Source organism: Protopterus annectens, chromosome 12.part0, assembly GCF_019279795.1.
Source record: "Protopterus annectens isolate FY-2018-M chromosome 12.part0, PAN1.0, whole genome shotgun sequence".
In the NCBI taxonomy this organism is placed as follows: domain Eukaryota; kingdom Metazoa; phylum Chordata; order Ceratodontiformes; family Protopteridae; genus Protopterus; species Protopterus annectens.
In genome coordinates this window covers 153,828,778-153,849,022 of record NC_056746.1, presented here as the reverse complement: position 1 = coordinate 153,849,022, position 20,245 = coordinate 153,828,778, and the positions used below count along the sequence as shown (strand labels likewise).

The 20,245-nt window shown below is 39.9% G+C and overlaps 1 protein-coding gene across 1 annotated transcript in view; it reads right to left on the bottom strand.

Annotated features, from left to right (window-relative positions):
• Positions 1 to 20,245, bottom strand: part of SNX29 (sorting nexin 29) — a 3,382,132-nt gene that overhangs the window by 2,663,713 nt on the left and 698,174 nt on the right. The gene's annotated exons all lie outside the window — the stretch shown is intronic.

The following is a 20,245-nucleotide window of genomic DNA, read 5'->3' as shown; positions in this document are numbered from 1 at the left end:
GTTTGAGATGAAAACACTCAGCATGTTTTTTGGGCATGGGAGAAACCCCACGGAGACACAGGGAGAATCATGCAAACTTCAAACAGGCATTGGCCGGAGGTCAGGATCAAACCTTGTACCTTGTGCATGGGAGGTAAAAACCTTAACCACTAAGCCATCTGGTCTCTCCATTAATGGAACTTTAATGGTAAATGTGTATCAGCAAAGTATATCTGTTGTTGATTTAGTACGGCTGTAAAAATATGTTTGATTTACTAGCTCCATAACTTAAGAGTTTAATATAGTCTTTTATTTTCTGTGTGTTTTGTTGCACAAAGGTCTGCATAATGCAGTTTACATAAGGGGAAAAATTATTGCTTCTTTAAATTTTCAGAAAGCTTCCAACTTTTATTACAATCAACACGGGGGAGCATACCTGACTTTGCAGAAGATCCCCGATTTTGCCTCATTTTTTTTCTCTCTCTCTTGTAAAAAATTATGATTTTTTTGATAAATCACTAAAGATTACAATTAGGTAATTTCACTAGACATTAAAATTTCATACTTCTATTGTTTAGAAAATGCAAGCTTATGCAAAACATATTGTTTTATTAATTTTTTTAATGAATTACAGTAACACTTAAAATTGTCCCTGATTTGAGGCTTTTTGTTCCACATCATTTTTGGCTTTTTCCAGAGCTTATGTGCAAAGAAGGTTAACAGTATGGAATGTGTTTGTTGGGGGGGGGGGGGGGGAGTCATGGTTCAGCTTCTTGGTACTGATATCTTTAGTTGTGCAAATACATGAATCTTCAGCAATGTTTTTTAATTGCAGGTAAGTGTTTCATTTTTTTTTCTGACAGGAAACCAGCTACAACTGTGTGCAGCAGTAACACTACACACTGCCCACAAAAAGACAACATAATATTTTTCTTTGTTTTATTATGATCAGTACTGGGGGTGCACGTTAGCAGCAAATTAATACATTGCTGATGCAAGTTATACCCTTGCAGTTGTTAACATTCTTGACAAAGGACATTCTCATTTTCAACTATCCATACCAAATATCAGCTATGCCACTGGCGGGGTCAATGTGTACATTGATTGTTTTGGGGACTTGAACAGTTTTATCTTTCACTGTTTTGTCATAAAAGCAAGACTTACTGGGACACAGTAAGTACATGTGTAGATCAATGTGTGTGTACGTACCTTTAAGAAGCTATCCAAGGGCTTGCACAAGTGTATAAATACGGAGCACGTGCAAGCTAGACTGTATTTTGCAATAAGTTGTTGAGATGTAAGCATGCATGTATATAGGGTCTGTCTGTTAACCAGTTTGTTTACATTTTATGATGCTGTTATCCATCCTGATGTGTTTCTATGTATTAAAACATCTAAACAAAATACTCTTCCTGCTTGTCATCTATGTTAGAGAGGGACGAGCAACAATATGGAAGATTAAAATATATGAAAAACACAGTATAACAGAATGCAAACTCATTAAGAAAATAAAGGCCTGGATGTTTTCAGCTGCGCAAAATATATATTAAGCCAGTTGGGGATATCACTCTCCTTCAGTTAATGCAGTAGCAGATGCTGGCATTTATAAGCACCCCTGCAGACTTCTCCACAAAGATCTTTGGCCATAGGAAAGGGAGTCCTGTGCTCATCTGATTCAGAGTCTCCACTTAAGAGACTTATGAGGGCTCTCCAGAGGGCTCTTCAGAAGATGGTCTGTGTTACATAAAATATTTATCTGTAACAATCTGGGCTCAGTAAGCCCTTCTGAATATTCTGCTCTTTGCTAAGTATAACTAGAAAAGTATTTTTTTTTTTAATTTAGAATTGTGGCTAAACTGTTTTTATGTACTTGAAATGCATACATTGCTGTCTTTTCTTAAATGTTGTATCTATAATCTGTAACATCTACAATGTAAGCTACGTATCTCATTTGTATTGTATTTTGGAGCTTTTCTCCCCAGACCTCCACTGAAAAAAAGACACATGTCCAGATGGACTTTCCTGGTTAATAAATGTAAAATAAATAAAATAAATAACATTCTGAACATTACATATGTTGTAGTGGCTGAAAATGTATACATGCGGATGGGGAGGCAGATGTCATGGTCACACTTGAAAAAGTAATCAATGTATGTGTTTATGAACAGCATGCTAGCAAACAATACTGACACCACTATGTATTTCAGTTTCTTCACGATCGGACATCTGAAGTGCTCACAGTCAATAAAGTGGCTGTATGTAACTGTCAGACTCATCTGTGTATGCGTGATGTTACAATGTGCTGCACTACACACATCTAACAACAACTAAGTGAAAATGTACAATACTGTGGTTATTAGTTATGTCTTTATACATTCATTTCATTGTAGTTAGACGTCTGAGGTGTACATTGTGATGCCCGTGCCCTGGCCCAGCAATCAAGGAGCCTCAATCCTCACCACTAACACCAGTGAGGGGTGTCTTATATAGGATGAAAGGATAACAGATACACACAGTAAAGTGCAATTTCCCTTAAGAGCACACAGAGATCACAGTCAGTCTGGGGCTGGTCGCTCCCTTGGTCTCCAGGTCCCCACTGGCACAGCTATAGTGTCCAGATCTCAGCCAGCTGGGCAAGCTAAAACCTCCAGCACCCTCTCTGTCCAACCAGTGCTTTGTGTCCCTGCCCAAGTAGCTAACACAGACACACTTTGAGATAAGAGTTTTATACAACCACACAGACACTCCTGGGGAAGGCTGGCACAGGTTCTCCAGCTGTGCCCCTTTTACCCAGACTATACGGTAGAAATCACTGCAACCACCCAACTAATAATTATCAGCTACCCAAAGGCCCTTAAAAGGGTGTCCAATTATTACTGTGCAATATTATTATCCACCTGGTAAGTGCGACTAAACAGTCGAGGCTTATTAGAGTGACTTAGTACAGGATCACTATTTACATGAAATGTACTCTAGAGCTTAAATTATCTCTACACAAAACAGCCACAGTTAAAGGGGTTTAAAAATATTTAATAATAAATAATTAAAAACACAATACTTTTTACTACACAATGCTAGAAGAGTTCAGAGATCACACATTAATACTTAAAATAATTCAGTAGTACAGTTCTGACATCACAGAAAAACACTTAGAAATAGCTAGAAACTAGAAGGGTTAGACTAAGAGAAAACACAAGTCTAAGATAAACTTACATACAGAGCAAAGGCAGAGTGCTGATGAGTTGGATGGTCAAGACAAAAATGCTTAATGCTCTCTGATTTTGTATTTAAAATCACATTCCTGGTTCACATTACATCATTCTTCACACTTTCATGGGGGTTCCCAGGTTAACGAAAACTACATTTACAATCTTAACACCTCCTTTTGTTACCTTGCAGCTGGTCAGGAAGCAGAGCAATAAAAATACATTTGCATGTTTAAATCTAGCAATTTAACTCTTGATTAAAATAATAAAAAGAATGTCTTCATTTAAACATTTCGGCACCGTGTTTAGATCAAAGGGTCACAACATGCTTTACTTGGTCAGCTTTCTGCCAGCAGAGTGCACTGTTGTTACAATTTTTTTTCCAGTTCCACATGTAACACTATTTTTACCAGTTAAGACAACAAGCCTGTGATTTACATTAATATTTACAGATGACCGAATTATCTGCAAAATTCTATCTGGCTAGGCTGGCAGCCTTCATCTAGCTTCACCCAATCTTCACATACACTATCAGTAAAATGGCTGTAAACGGGCACATTTGTGGATATGGGGGTTGTAGTGTGTCGCTCATTGTGTCTTGCACAAAAAAATTTAAATATGATACAGGGGAAACATGTTTCCACTTTTCTGGGTACCGCTGTTTTATGCATAGAGAAGCAACAGTCTGTATTTTGTTTTGCTATTAAAAAACACTATAAAATACCCTGCTGTAGTGATTCTGGTGTTGTAACTGTAGAATATTATGTTTGCTGATAAATAAGCCTGCCCTTCACACTACATTACTGATCACATTTAGATGCCAACAGGTTATAAGTTATTGCTGTTGGCCCTTTTCTGACTAATTTGCTGGAGGACATACAGACGCTAAATGATGATTATGCAAGCTATTGTAAATTTTTTCTCTCATGTATGTATACTTGCATATATCTGCATTCCATACAAAATCATGTAACTATTTTATGTACATGTCCCTGGGCCAAGACTGAAAAAGCACTGAAAAACGATTTTATCCTAGTCACACTTTCCTGGTAAACAAAGAAAATAAACATAAATACAGAAGGTTTTACTTCTGTAGTGGTATCCAGTGACAGAATATGTTTGTCTGTGTTATCAGGAAATGTCCATTTACAAATACTGGGGAATACAATTTCACAAAATGAGCCAAGCACACAGGTTAGTTAAGGCTTTTCACCCAGAGCACTGGATAACAGTCACTGACTTATTTCATGTTAAATTATGAAAGCGTACCATATTAATACGTCTTGTTAATACGTCTGGAGGATTTTACATGGAATATCATGACATCAAATGAAAACATAAATATTGCTCAAAATTTATTGACAGCTAGTCTCCAAGTACCACCACTGTCCAGATGTTTATACTTGTTTAACAATACAACATGTAGAATTGTCATACTTATAATCCAAAATGTACAAGCACCAAGCCACACCAGACCAAGTCTCAGGAAGATTTAATGACTATAAATAAAACATACACATAAACACTAACTTGTCACTGTGAGATCTGAAGAAGTGTTGCAAACGAAACCGCAGTGACAAGTTAGCGTTTGTGTGTATGTTTTATTTATAGAGTCAATAAATCTTCCTGGGACTTGGTCTGGTGTGGCTTGGTGCTTGTACTTTTTGGATTATCAGTGATTTTCACCGAGTTTTATCTCCTTTTTCTTGGATTACTGTCATACTTATAAAATATATCCTAGTCTAAGCTCACTCTGAGACACTGTGAAAAGCATTTCATAAGCCCAGTCAGCATAAAAGTTCAGGAATGCTTTAGGAAAAAATAATCAGATTGTCAGAAAGTGAACTACTATGTCATCAAAAATTATGCACATGTGCAATATTAATACTTGCATTGCCCTACAAGAAGTTTATGTTGTACTTCATGGTATCAAATGAAAGCTTACATAATATGCTGGGAAACTTCTCTCTGTTTCTTGGTGCCATCACTTTGCACATATTTACAACTATTTAGCAAAAAATATATTTATGCACATTTACATACTTTATGTAAATATTTAAAGCAGAGTGTCTGCACAGTAGCATTCTTGAACAGTAATTTACAAGACAATTCAGCATACAAGTCATAAATGTGTACTACCCAAGTGGGGTGGTCAATAGGTGAGAAATTGTGAATTTTTTAATTTTCTGATCAGTTAGGAATATTTGCTGTAGTAATGTTTCTGGTAACAACTTCACTGAAAGAGAGTTCATGAAGTATTTTATGCTATCAAATGAAAACTTACATAATGCTGAAAAAGATGTCACTGCTAACTATCATCACTTTGCATAAAGGTATCCTTGTTTAGTAATACAATCTGCTTATATGCATAAGTATCATATTCCAATAAATGTTTCAGGCACTGTCAGCCTGGCTACAATGTGCATTTCACATGTTCAGTCACCACTAGAGAAGTGAGGAATGGCTCGTCAGACAAACAGGATACTCTATATAAGTGAAAATGTTACGCATTCCATGGAAACATTATGAATGTATGCCACATATTAATAATTGTATTAATAACTTGAATGAGAAGGGGCTTGCATAGTATTCCAGGGAATCAAATGAAAGCATACATTATGATGGAAAAAACTTTGCACTGACAACTGGCATCTTATCAGCACTGCTTTACAGATATTTACATTTGTGCATTAAATATGCAAAAATGCATACAATTATAATTATCCAAATATCTCAAAAATGGATTACAGCCAAAAAAAACTTTTAAGCAAACTGAACACCGTATCAGAATTAACAAAAGTTACATTGATAGGTGAGTTCTATCTGCTCTTGTTAGAGCTCTACTAACAGTTGTTTGTACAATTGTAACATTTGTGTATTATCCAATGACGTCTTTAACATAAATTCACTATTACATCTGGCTGACAAAATTAATATAACCATTATGAAATAGAATGTGTGCTGAAGACATTTTGCATTTTAGCTTTCTTTGTAGCATTTTATAGCTTTCAACTCAAGTGCTCTAGATTGCACTACATCTGAAGTGTTTGTGTGTTTTAGCTGCTTTTCTGTATATATAGACTTCTCTGTATATGTAGACTAGCTACTTATTCTGCTGTGTTACTGCCTCTTAAATCATTTTTCAGTTGTGCACTTGTCTTGCTTCATTTAAAAAGTTTTAAATTGCTAATTTTGTAGAGTTTTAATTGCATTTACTGTTTAGGACTACACACTCAAGTTAGCCTTTTCTGCGTTTATTTACTGTATTATTGCATTGTTTAGCCTGTTTCAACAACAAAAAAATACTATCTTGTTTGCTCTTTTCCCACCTTTTCTAGCCAGTCCATATCCCAAGCTTTGCTCGTCTCAGGACTTTATTTTCTGTGCTCAAAGCTATCCAGACCTTGCTGTGGTAGTGGGAAGTCCTACTGCTTACCAGTGGGACTGGTGAGCATTGTACTGCCTAACGCTAGAGGAGTGGCTTCCAGCTCTGAAATTGTAATTTTATTAGCCTTTTTGGGCTGATTACTATCCATTTCAACTTTGTGGCTTAGAAAAGCGTGTGTTTGCACATTTTTCACATCGTGCAGCACTGAGAGGCTACAGTTAAACTATTCCAGGTGCCAGAAAGTCTGGTCTTCAAATTTTCCCTTAGAACTAGCTGGTTTCTCAGTAGTAGCACTAAAATCTGAACCCCTGTGACTAGCACTTGCTCTAGAACCTGCTGGAATGCACTAGGAAGCCTGAAACTGATTCAAGCACTCAGCTCTCCTTGTCAATAAGGAGAAATTAATCATAGGCACTAAGCCTATAATTGCAGAGTACCTTGCAAAGGTAAGAGAAAACAGCTCTTAAACTTTACAAAAAAGCACCTAAACAGGCATGTCCAAGGGTCAGCTTCCGGTGATTTTTCCTGTCCACCTGGTGAATCTGGGCATACTGGGGCAGTGCGGCAACTGCCTCATGTACACAGACAATCCTCTCCTCCTACCACCCAACACTACAACCTGCGAGAGATGCACTTACATAGCTAAACTGGAAGCTAAGCTCTCTTCGGCCAAGATTGTGCTAGACAGTCAAGAGGAGAAGGTTAACACCTGCATTACACCTCAAGCAACTCATAGCCCTTCAAAACCCATACATAGCAACACTGAACCCACATAAGCAGAGGCCCTTAACATTAACCTGCCCAAGCAACAAGGACCTTCGAAGCCAAAACGCAAACAAACACCAGTCACAACCAAAGTGACACATAGCTCACAACACCAGTGTGCCACACAACAACAGCCCCAAAGGCAAGACAATGTACCCAACACTTTAGTCATAGATGACTCTACAGTCAGGCACACTGATGTCCCAACTCACCAGGCTGAACAAGGAGAAAATTACAGTCAGCTGCCTGTCAGGTGCCAGGATCCGCCACATAACACATGCACTCAAGTCACTCCACAACAAGTACAAATACGACTCTGTCATTGCCCATGCTGGAGTGAATGACTTGAGATGTACCTCCCTGGACTACATGAAAAGAGACATGGAAGAGCTCTTGGATCATGTGACCCAGGCAGGTATGACCCTAGCCCTGAGTAGCATCCTGCCTTCGCCCAGAATGATACCACAGTATAAGGACAAAATGATCGACAAACCACGATGCTTTGCCAGAGATGGTCTGCACCGGTCACCCCTGGGATTCAGGTTACTGGCTAAAGCTCTTGCCACCCCAATAGTGCCTTTTTTAGGCAAAGTTCAAAGGATAAAACCACCACCGTAACAGATACAAGCATGCAAAATCTGAAGGTAATGCTACTCAATGCTAGAAGTCTAAACCTCAAAATGCACATTCTCGAGGCACTCCTAAAAATGGAGAACATCGATATCTGTGCAGTAACTGAGACCTGGTTCAAGGCTCCAGAGAGCACCCCTGCAATACCAGGCTACAATTCTTACCACACTTTTCGGCCACAAAACCAAGACCGAAACACTGAAGGTGGAGGAGCGTCCATATTCACCAAGGATATTCACACCTCCAGGCTAGTTGCCCAACACAATGCATCTGAAATTCTCCAGGTGCAACTAACACTAGGTAAGACTGGAATCCAAACTGTAGCTTGCTACAGATCCCCCCACCATGCCCCAAGATTCTCACTACACCTTTCAAAACATACTGGAAAATATTAAGATACAACCAAACACCCTAATACTGGGTGATTTCAACTACCCTGCATTAACTGGGAAAACTACTCGTGTACCAACTCCTTTTCCAAACGGTTTGTGGAATTCATAAATTCCAACGCCCTGCATCAACTAATCCATTGTCCCACCAGGGGAGCTAATATCCTAGACCTGGTCATTACCAACATGGGAGATAGATGCTCCACATCAGTGGTCACCCCAGACCATAAGCAAATCACCTTTGACATCCACATCCCACCCCCACCCCCCCAGTAAGGAAACCTCCTTAAAAAACTTCTCCAAAGCCAACTTCATGCTACTGAAGTCAGAAGTGACAAACTTCACAACACCCACGCAGACGGGATCTGGAAGTTCGACTGCAGAATCCTACACTAAGGAACTGTACGAGCACATCCACTCGTGCATGAATCGTGCCATCCCAAATAGAACCAAGATGCTCTTCTCCAAAAAAAGGAAGCCAATCTGGTGGTCCCCTGCTATAAACAAACTATGCAACAGAAGGAAGAAACTGTTGCAGAAAAGAGGAAAATTCCAAGATGCAAAAAACTCCCTCACCAGCCTCAGTAAGAAGCTGAGATCCCTCATAAAATCCTCAAAAGCTAGTTACGAAAAAAACATTGCCAAAGATCTCAAAGACAACCACAAGGCATTCTATAGTTATGTCAAGAATCTAAATGGCAATGCTCAGATCTGCTCTGAGCTACAACAGAATGGCATTAAATATACTGATCCCAAGGATACTGCCAATATCCTGGCATATCGATCGACTGAAGGTGAATTGCCGAGGTACCAGAACGAATGTTTCGTATGGATTAAAAGATCTTCTTTTTCATCTCACCTCTGACTACCTCCTTATTGGTGTTTTTTTGAGATCGATTTAGTGCCAACTTCATCCCCCTCTCACCCCCTAAAGGACCCATCTCAGTACCAAAAGATTGCCAAATTCCGATAATCACGGCCACACAGGTAGAAACGCACTCTCCAAAGCTAAGAATACAGCATCCATGGGACCAGATAACATCCCAGGCTGTGTACTACATGAACTACAAAATGAACTGGCACCTCACCTTTGTGCCCACTGAGTGGCGCAGAGCTACAGTTATCCCGCTCCACAAGGGAGGATCTGCCTTGGATCCCGGGAACTACCGTCCAATCAGTCTGACAAGCCTGATCTGCAAGAGCATGGAACGCATTATCATGGAACTTATAAACAAAGACATTGGCAACCTTACCAATTTAAAAGCACCAGTGGAAGAAATAAAGCCCAAGTCTTTTCTTTTTTCTTCACTTTAATAATAATCCAAACAACGACAAGTCACTCCAGCACCACAAAGAAACCAAGGTCACTGAACCTCAAAACACATAAACGCTATGTCTCCACACTTGCGTTTTCGTTTACTCCACTTCCTCGGATGTGAATGAATAATTAATACAAAAACACACTACTTTATATATACTCACTCATTAACTTAATTAGTTAATTAAATATACTTATTCCTTCATTATTTAATTATCATTTCACTGCATCAGTTCCTACCAAATACAACTTTAAAAAACATAAAAATCTTAACATATATAACCTTCAAACACTGGACCCCACCCAGTTTGGATTTGTGAAGGGCCGATTCTGAATCTGACTGACCTCTTCGAATCAGTCTCCAGAGCTGTGGACAAGGGTAAGGTGGTCCACACAGCCTATCTGGACCTCGCCAAGGCCTTCAACACCATCCCCCACTGTGGAATTATAGATAAACTTACTAAGCTGGGCATAAATCACTACGTCACTCGATGGGTTGCCAACTGGCTTACTGACAGAACCCAGAATGTAAAAGTAGCCAACTCCAAATCTAGCTCCAGACAAGTGGAGTATCTCAGGGTTCAGTCCTGGGACCACTCTTGTTTGGCATATACTTCTCTGAAGTACAGGCCAACACTAAGGGACTCTGGCTAACAAAGTTTGCAGATGACTGCAAACTGGGAGCCATTATTGAATCCCCAATGATGTGGATATTCTACAAAAAGGCCTTACAAAAATAGATGCCTGGTGCCAGAGCCATGGGCTCAAGGCTTAATGCCAAGAAATGTATAGTTATCCCCTTTGGAAAAAAACATGTACCCATGAATTACCACATAGGTGGAAGGATGCTAAACATTGAAAGTGTGATGACAGACTTAGGGACACAGATGGACAGTGGTCTCACTTTCGATAACCACACTGCCACAACAGTCAGGAAATCCTTCTATGTGGCACACCTCATCACTAAGGGCTTTTCATCTAGAAAAAAGGAGGTCATTGTCTCACTGTACTCATCCCTCATTAGACCCATTATAGAGTATAATGCCCCGTTTGGTATGTACCTCACAAGACATCTGCAACAGCTGGAAAGGCCACAGAAATACCTCACTAAAAGAATCACAGGCCTAAAGCAGATGCCATATGCTGACCATCTAAAAAAAACTCCAGCTATACTCTGTGGTATATAGTCTACTCAGAGGTGATCTCTGCTTAACATACAAGGCCATGTCAAACCCTGAGCTGTTCGACATGCTCCACTTAAAGAAATCCCAATCCCTCAGAGCCACACACTCCAGGGATCTAAACCTTGTCATCACAATGAACAAAACATGCTGAAGGGATAGGTTCCTGACCCAGAGACTCCCCATACTCTGGAATAGACTGCCCATACATATCAAGCAGAGCGCCTCATTGGCCCTCTTCAAAAGGAACCTTGATGATTGGATGGGAGATAGGAAATTCACCCCAGGGATCATGTCAGTCCTGCTAGACAGGGGCCCGGAGAAGTAAATATTGCGGGAAGAAATATCCAGGGAATTGGGAATTGTTATGGCTAGGCTTGTATAGGCCCTAGGGCCGATAGCCTAAGTACCAACCATTGAACCTATGAACCTATAAGATAAACACATCTGTTTACAGGTAGGGAGTAAAACTGCATTCTCAGGAATTTAGCATAGTCAAAAACTGCCCAACCAAGAAATCTGCAGCTGCTAGGAATTGTGAAATTCCACTTAGGATAGGGAGCTTTTCTCAACCACTGAGTGTTAGAAGGAAAGAAAAGATTGTTCCAGGGACACAAGGTGACTGACTTAGCGGATGTTAGCCGCAATTTGGATAAAAATAATGTACAAGCTTCTATGACTAATAATGTATGGGGAGGGGAGAATACTATTTCTGGCTGGCTTACAAATGCTTGTTCTTTTGCAGATTACAAATGCTTGCCTAATGAAAGTGTGAATGGGGACAAGAATTATATTACTTATAATTCAAATGTGAACAAAATCCATGAATTGATTTTAAAGTACAAAACACTGAGCACTGATAACGGTTATCTTAAAGAGTGTGTTTCTAGGGGTATTGTACTGAAAGGTTTGCGGATATACAAATATCCTAATGTTACTGAAGGAACTACATTTTATTGTGAATTAATTAAAATCTTTGACAATTGTGGGTTCGAGATTATGAGGGCTATTATAAAAGAAAATTATAAAGAAATGCAGAAAGCGTTTGGTGGAATTGAGAAGTTAAATCAAGTTATAATTCAGTATTGAAAAATAAAAAATTAAATATCTGAATGTAAAGAAACATGTAGAGGACAGGTGCAATATGTAGTATAATATAAAGTGTAGAAAATTAGACAGGGATATACTGGAATACCAAGAACAATGTTGTTACCCTAAACCCAAATCCTATTACAGAGGGTACAGCCAACCACAGGAAGAAAAATGGTGGCAATACCCATAGGTCTGGGAGAGGGTATGGTACTTGGGACGAGAACAGACATAAATTTTTCTATGAGAGTCACCGCCTGCATTTAATTGCTGGAACCTGTGTTCTGAGAGACTGCCTTCCAGACTATCTGCAAATATACAGAGCTGAGTTTATATTTTTTTTGGTTATAGAGTTTGTTAATTGTTGCTTAGATCTCTGTTGAAACTGTTGTCTCACTGTTCTGAGAGACTGATCTGCAAATATACAGAGCTGAGTATATATTTTTGGTTTTAGAGTTTGTACTGTTAGTTGTTGCTTAAATCTCTGGTGAAACTGTTTTGTCACACCCAACCTCCCTATTTTTGGTTTGTAGTTTAAATTTGCCGGCTTTTGCAGTTGCCCGCCCCACTGTTGATTTGATCTGGGGACACTCCCCCAGTCCCATCTCTTTTCCACATTCTACCTAATAAACTCTCTCGGCACTTGCTTTTAATCCTGTTTAATTTAAATGCATTTTTTAAACTGTGTTTGGTCTAATATTGCTTCATACTCAAGTGTGCTAGCTTGCACTGCATGTGAGTTGTTTTTACTACTGTTTTTGCTACTTTTCTGTAATTTCTGTAAAAAAAAACTGTAAGCCTGTTTCCTACCCTTCCTGTAACTAGTGTTCCGGATACAGATTTGCTGTATCCAGGGCTGTATGTAAGCTTTTGAGCCCCCCAAGCCTTTCTGTGTTGCAGGGAAGCCTTCTAGCTTATCAGTGGGAGTGGTAAGCACTAGGTAACCTGTCTACCACATAAGGAGTGGTTTTGGCCCAGAAATTGTAGTTATTATTGGCCGTTTGGGCAAATCTCTTCCATCTCTCAACTTTCTGATTTGAGAGCCTGCATTTGCCCTTTCTTCTGACCTGTAACTCGTCTAGTGCAGATACGGATTCTTAGTTTTAGCACTTAAATTTGCTTATTCATGCTCAGCACTTGTTCAGAACTTGTAAGCACTAAATAAGCTACTAATTAGTATAGCACTCAATCTTCCTCATTACCTAAGAGGAAAACAGTTTTTGTACTTACTTTTCTCACTTGCTTAGAGGAAAACAGCTCTTGTACTCACTTTCCTCACTTATCTAGAGGAAAACAGTTTTTTATTCAGGCATGTCCAAGGGTCAGCTCCCAATGTTCTCTCCTGTCTATCTGATGAATCTGGGCATCTTGAGGCAATGTAGAAATTGTCTCATTTACACAGACAACCCTCTCCTCCTACCACCCAACACTACAACATGTGATAGATGTACTTATCTACCCAAATTGGAGGTAAAGCTCTCTCCAACCAAGACTGAACTTGACAGTCATGAGGAGAAGGTAAACATTTGCACCACACCACACTCATCACATAGTCTCACTAAATCTACACCACCAAAATCCACACATAGTAACACAAAAACATTCGCGGAGGCTCTCAATAATAATCTGTCTAAGCAACACAGACCTCCAAAGCAGAATCGCAACCTCCATTCCACAACACAACCCAAATGACACATAGCCCACAGACTCAGTTTGCCACTCAACCACACACAATAAGGCAAAACAAAGTACCCAACACACTAGTCATAGGTGACTCTATTGTCAGGCTCACTGATGCCCCACTCACCAGGCTAAACAAGTTGAAGGTTACTGTCAGCTGCCTGTCGGGTGCCATGATCCACCACATAACCCACGCACTCAGGTCACTCCACAACAAGTACAAATATAACAGTGAATGACCTGAGACTTACCTCAATGGACTACATGAAAAGAGACATGGAAGAGCTCTCCGATCTTGTAGCCCAAGCAGGTATGACCCTAGCCCTGAGTAGCATTCTGCCATCACCCAGAATGATACCGCAGTACAAGGACAAAATGATTGACTTCAACAATTGACTAAGCTTCTGGTGTCATTCTAAGGGGATCCAGTATCTGTCTGCTTGGGATGACATGGTTGACAGACCGCAATGCTTTGCCACAGATGGCCTGCACCTGTCACCCCTGGAATTCTGGATACTTTGCTAAGGCTTTTGCTGTCCCTATAGTGCCTTTTTTAGGCAAGGTTCAAATAACAAATTCACCACCATAACAGGAACAGGCAAGCAAAAACTGAGGGTAATGCTACACAATGCTAGAAGTCTAAATCTCAAAATGCACTCACTCGAGGCACTCTTTAAAATGGAAAGCATCAATATCTATGCAGTGACTGAGACCTAGTTCAAGGTTCCAGACAGCACCCCTGCACTACCAGGCTATAACTCATACCACGTTTCGGCCATGTAACCTGCACTGAAACACCAAAAGCGGAGGTGTGTCTATATTCATTAAGGATATCCACATCTCCAAGCTAGTTGCTCAGCATAATGCATCCGAAGTTATCCAAGTGCAACTAACTTGGGGCAAAACTGCAATCCAAATTGTAGCTTGCTACAGATCCCCCACCATGCCCTAGGATTCCCACTCCTCTTTTCTTGATGTAATGGAAAATATTAAGGTTCAACCAAACACCCTGATAATGGGCGACTTCAACTACCCCACAATTAACTGGGAAAACTACTCATGTACCAACTCCTTAGCTCAACGCTTTCTGGAATTCATAAACTCCAATGCCCTGGATCAACTTATCCACACCCCCATCAGGGGCAACAATATCCTAGACCTAGTCATTACCAACATGAGTAACCGGTGTTCCACACATGAAGTCAACTCCTCGTTAGTCCGATCCGACCATAAGCTAATCACCCTTGATATCCACATCCCGCCCCCACCCCACATTAAGGAAACCACAGTAAAAAAATTCTCCAAAGCCAACTTCATGCTCAAGGCAGAAGTGGTGAACTTCATGACACCCATGCAGATGGACAATACAGTTACAACTGCTGAATCCTACACAAATGCACTCTATAAGCACTTAAATGAGTGCATGGATCGTGCTATCCCAAACAGAACCAATACGCTATCCTCCAAAAAAAGGAAGCCAATCTGGTGGTCCCCTGCCATAAACAAACTGTACAACAGAAGGAAGAAACTTGCAAAAAAGACTAAAATCCCATGAGTGGAGGAGCTCCCTGGTCAGCCTCAGTAAGAAGCTGAGATCCCTTATAAGATCCTCCAAAGCTAGCTACGAAAACAAAATCGCCACTAATTCCAAGGACAACCACAAAGCATTCTATAGCTATGTCAAGAATCTTGATGGCAACACCCAGATCTGCTCTGAGTTACAGCACAAAGGCAAGAAAATTACAGAACCAACTGATATTGCCAACATCCTGGCAGATAGGTTCAGTGCTAACTTTTCCCCTCCTCAGCCCCTAAAGGGCCCATATCTATACAGGAAGAATGCAGAGTCCCTGTAATCACAACTACACAGGTTAAACCTGCACTCTCTAAAGCCAAAAACACAGCATCCAGAGGACCGGACAACATCCCAGGCTGTGTTTTACACGAACTTCAGAACGAACTGGCTTCCCACTTAAGCACCATATTCAATAATAGCCTCACATCAGGCTTTGTGCCCACTGAATGGCACATAGCAACAGTTATCCCACTCCACAAAGTGGGAGCCACCACTGATCCTGGGAACTATTGACCTATTATCCTGATGAGCCTGGTCTGCAAGGCCATGGAATGTATCATCATGGAACTCCAACAAAGACATTGGTAACTTCCAAACTCTGGATCACACCCAGTTCAGGTTTGTAAAAGGCAGATCATGCCTCCTGAACCTGATCAACAACTTTGAGGCAGTCACCAAAGCCGTAGATGAGGGTAAAGTGGTTCACAGAGCCTATCTTGACCTCGCCAAGGCTTTCAACACCACCCCCCATTCTGGAATTATAGCTAAACTCACTAAACTAGGTATAAATCCCTACATCACAAGATGGGTTGCCAACTGGCTCACTGACAGAACCCACACTGTAAAAGTTGCAGACTCTAAATCTGACCTGAAAGCAGTAACAAGTGGAGTACCACAGGGTTCCATCCTGGGATCTCTCCTGTTTGGTATTTACTTCTCTGAAGTACAGGCCAACACAGAAGGCCTCTGGCTAACGAAGTTAGTAGATGACTGCAAACTAGGAGCCATAGTCAATTCCCCAAATTATGTGGGCATCCTACAGAAGGGCCTCGCTGAGACAGATGCCTGTTGTCAGAGCCATGGCCTCCAGCTCAATGCCAAAAAGTGCAGTGTCATCCTCTTTGGTAAAAACTCTGTACCCATGAACTACCACATAGGCATCAATCTACTTAACACCAAATGCGTGATAAGAGACCTTAGGACCCAGGTGGACAGTAGTCTTTCCTTTGATAGTCACATCGCCACAGTAGTCAGGAAGTCCTTCTACGTGGCACACCTCATCATAAAAGGGTTCTCATCCAAGAAATAAGAGGTCAGTGTTCCCCTCTACTCGACACTCATTAGATCCATTATAGAGTACAACGCCCCTTTTGGAATGTACCTCACAAGACATCTGCAGCAGCTGGAAAGGCCACAGAAGTACCTCACAAAGATGATTACTGGCCTCAAACAAATTCCCCTACACTGACCACCTCAAAAAACACCAGCTTTACTCTGTAGCATATCGCCTACTCCGACGTGATCTCTGCCTAACATATAAAGCTATGTCAGACCCAGAGCTGTTGGACATGCTACACCTAAAGAAATCCCAATCCCTCAGAGCTACATGCTCTAGGGACCTAAACCTTGTCACCACAATAAACAGGACATGCTGGAGGGATAGATTCCTGTCCCAGAGACTTCCCATACTCTGGAACAGGCTACCCCATCTATGTCACGCAAAGTTCTTCATTAGCACTCTTCAAGAAAAATCTTGATGAGTGGATGGGAAATAGGAAATACACCCCGGGGATCACTTCTGTGTCTCTGCTCGACAGTGGCACAGGAAAATAACTTTCTTGGGTGGCGTAAGCCAGGGAACTTTGTTGGCTAGGCTTACGTAGGCCCTTGGGCCGATAGCCTAGTACCTACCTATGAATCTATGAATTGTGGTGGGATGGAAGACCCTTTAGAGTATCCTGCAGTAAGAATGTCCGAGAAGCTCAGACAAAAGACACTGGTGAGATACTACCAACATCAAGAGGCACCCTCGGATGCAAACAGACATTAAATAAACGGGTTACTTCTGAGACAAATGACAATAAGATTAGTACTGAGGGAAATAGGTTCACTATGAAAGACTTCAGTATTTACAACTATAGTAACCTCGATATTACTTTTACACATTTTGATTTATTCAGGAAGGGCCTTAAATTTATTCCTAGCTGTAGGAGCCAGATTTCGAGTGTCTTGATTGATTTAAACCTTGGACTATTGTTCCATGGTAATGGAGCAGGTGACTCAAACAATGAGGTTAAGAAGCAAAGCATTATAAATTCACCCTACACCCCCAATTAAACAACTCTGAGGTACAAGTAGAAGCAGAGTTGAGAAAATGTTTGAGTGTCAGAAGAACACAACATAATTTAACTAAGGAAGAGAAAGAACATCTCCAAACACTTAGTCAGAACCACTACCTCAGAGTTATGAAACCAGATAAAGGGGGAGTGGTGGTGTTAATGGATGACATTGTGTACTCTACGAAGATGTTGGAAATGTTAAATGATGAAGCAAGATACGTCTGAGTGTCTAAAAATAAAATTAATTTAAAAAATAGGAAGATAGATTTTATTTTGAAAGAGATGTTTGAGGAAGGCATGATTCATCAGAACACATAGATACCCGTTGATAGATAGACTAAAAATTCCATCTATCTTTGGGATCCCAAAAGTCCATAAAGACCAGTCTAATCCCCCCTGAGACCTACTGTGGCTGCACATGGCTCCAAAACCTACCCTTTGACTAACTTTTTAGACAATAAGCTAAAAAAAAGGTTTGGGTACAGCAGGGGGGAGATACTTACGGACTCGTGGGATTTCCTTCATACGGTGAAAGATGAGTTGTATGATGAAGGATTAATTTTTGTTACCTTGGACATACAAGATTTATTTAATGCTATATCCCACAAAACAGGAGTAGAGTGGTTTTGGGAGACCCTCCACTTGGAGGGTGGACTGGACCCAGATAAGTTTTTGGTGTGTATTGAACTTATGGATCTATTATTAACTCAAAACTTCCTCTTTTTTGAGGGGGAGTTTTTTCAACAGACCAAAAGAGTGGACATGGGGGCATGTTGTGCCCCTACCTATGCCAATATAGTCTTGTCAGTTTGGGAGGAAAGGTATCTTTTTAAATCTGAGTATGCTAAGTATTGGAATTATTACAAGTGCTATTTGGATGACATTTGTATTTTTTGGACAGGGTCTGAAGTTAAACTGATGGAGTTTACAGGGTATATTAACCAAACTACAGATTTCTTGAGGTTCACTCATTGTATATCCTACAATGAAATGTACTATTTGGACGTGACAATCCAGAAAGTAAAAGAGGATAGAAAATTTAAATCTACCATATACAGGAAAGACCCTTTTTCCAACTCATACCTCTACTTTACTAGTTCACATTGTTTTACGCAAAAGAGAAGTATTTTGAAGGGACAATTTATAAGAAGTTCAATAATGATTTCCAGAGACTGTGACTATGAAAGAGAGAGTTTCAAACTGGAGGAAATGTTTGTCACAAGAAAATATCCTATAAAATTGATTGAGGAAGTGATGGAAGAGGTAAAAAAATTATAGAACAGGGAAATTTGGACCAATTTTAGGAGAAACCCCTGACGATGCTAGTATGAATACCAACAACAAGGGAAGACAGAATATAGACTGGGGAGGTAATTTTGTCACCAGTTTTAGTAGTGACACTCCTGATATTAGGAAAATAATAATTAAGCACAGGGACAAGTCTAGATGTTATTCAGATTTGGAGGGACTTTTTAAAGAACCACTAAGATTTACCTACATGAAAGGTAAGAATACAAAAGACGTATTAGAAAATGGGAGACTAAGAGTACCAGGAGAAAAGGTACTTTTAAATGTAGGACTTGTTCCCAATGCCTGTACATCATGAATAGTGAGACTATTTATGTTAAGGGGAGGGACAGGACTATAGAGGCCAACACACATACTAATTTTGACAGTACAGGGCTTATAAATATATATATATATATATATATATATATATATATATATATATATATATATATGGCTAGTTGTAAGATCTGTGGGGCATTTTACGTAGGTAAAACTACTAGGAAATTAAAGAAGAGAATATAGAACACTTAAATGAGATTAAAAATAAGGAAGTAAATAATGTCCTTTATAAACATAATTTAACCTATAGTACTGCCTCTTATGCCTTCTTTGTATTGGAAAAGGTGGAACAGGACCCAAGGGGAGGCCCTTGGGAGACAAAAATTGAATTTAGAGAGTTGTTTTGGCAACTGGTCCTGGAAGACCACAGATTCCCAGGACTTAATGAATATACATCAATAATTCCTGTGCTTAAGCTGAGAGCAGCTAAGTTATAGGTGACAGAGTTCCCAGGGAAAACAGTCTTGTGTTGGAAAATGTCTTAATGCTTAGTGTTATTTTTATACTTTTTATAAATTTTACACATTTTTCATGGTTTTATCAACATTTTATTAATATGCATCAAATATATTTTTTATTTTTTTTATGGTAGTTGGTTATATAAGTTTGGTTTACATGTAGTTTACACTTTGGGTTAGTTATGTTTTTAAGTAGGTGTGTATTACTGTATTAATGCTACTGTGATTTTAAACCAATAAAATTATAAGGCGGGGGGGGGGGATATGCACCATATAAGCATGGTCATGCAGCGAGTTTCTGTTATCTGATGAAGTCCTTTTGGAAGGACGAAAATGTGTGGAAATTGAGGAGCATTAATAAACTGCTGCCTGGTCCACATTGGAGTGAAGTCTTTGTTTGTCAACCTCTTCTGTGCAGTTTCTGTTGTTTACAAGTTTTAGTTCGGGCACACTTTTTGCTTCCTTGTGTTTTGGTACAATTATAACTATCCAAATATCTCAAAAATGGATTAACAGCTAAAAAAACTTTTAAGCAAACTGAACGCCATATCAGTATTAACAAAAGTTACATTGATAGGCGAGTTCTATCTGCTCTTGTTATAGTGCTACTAACAATTG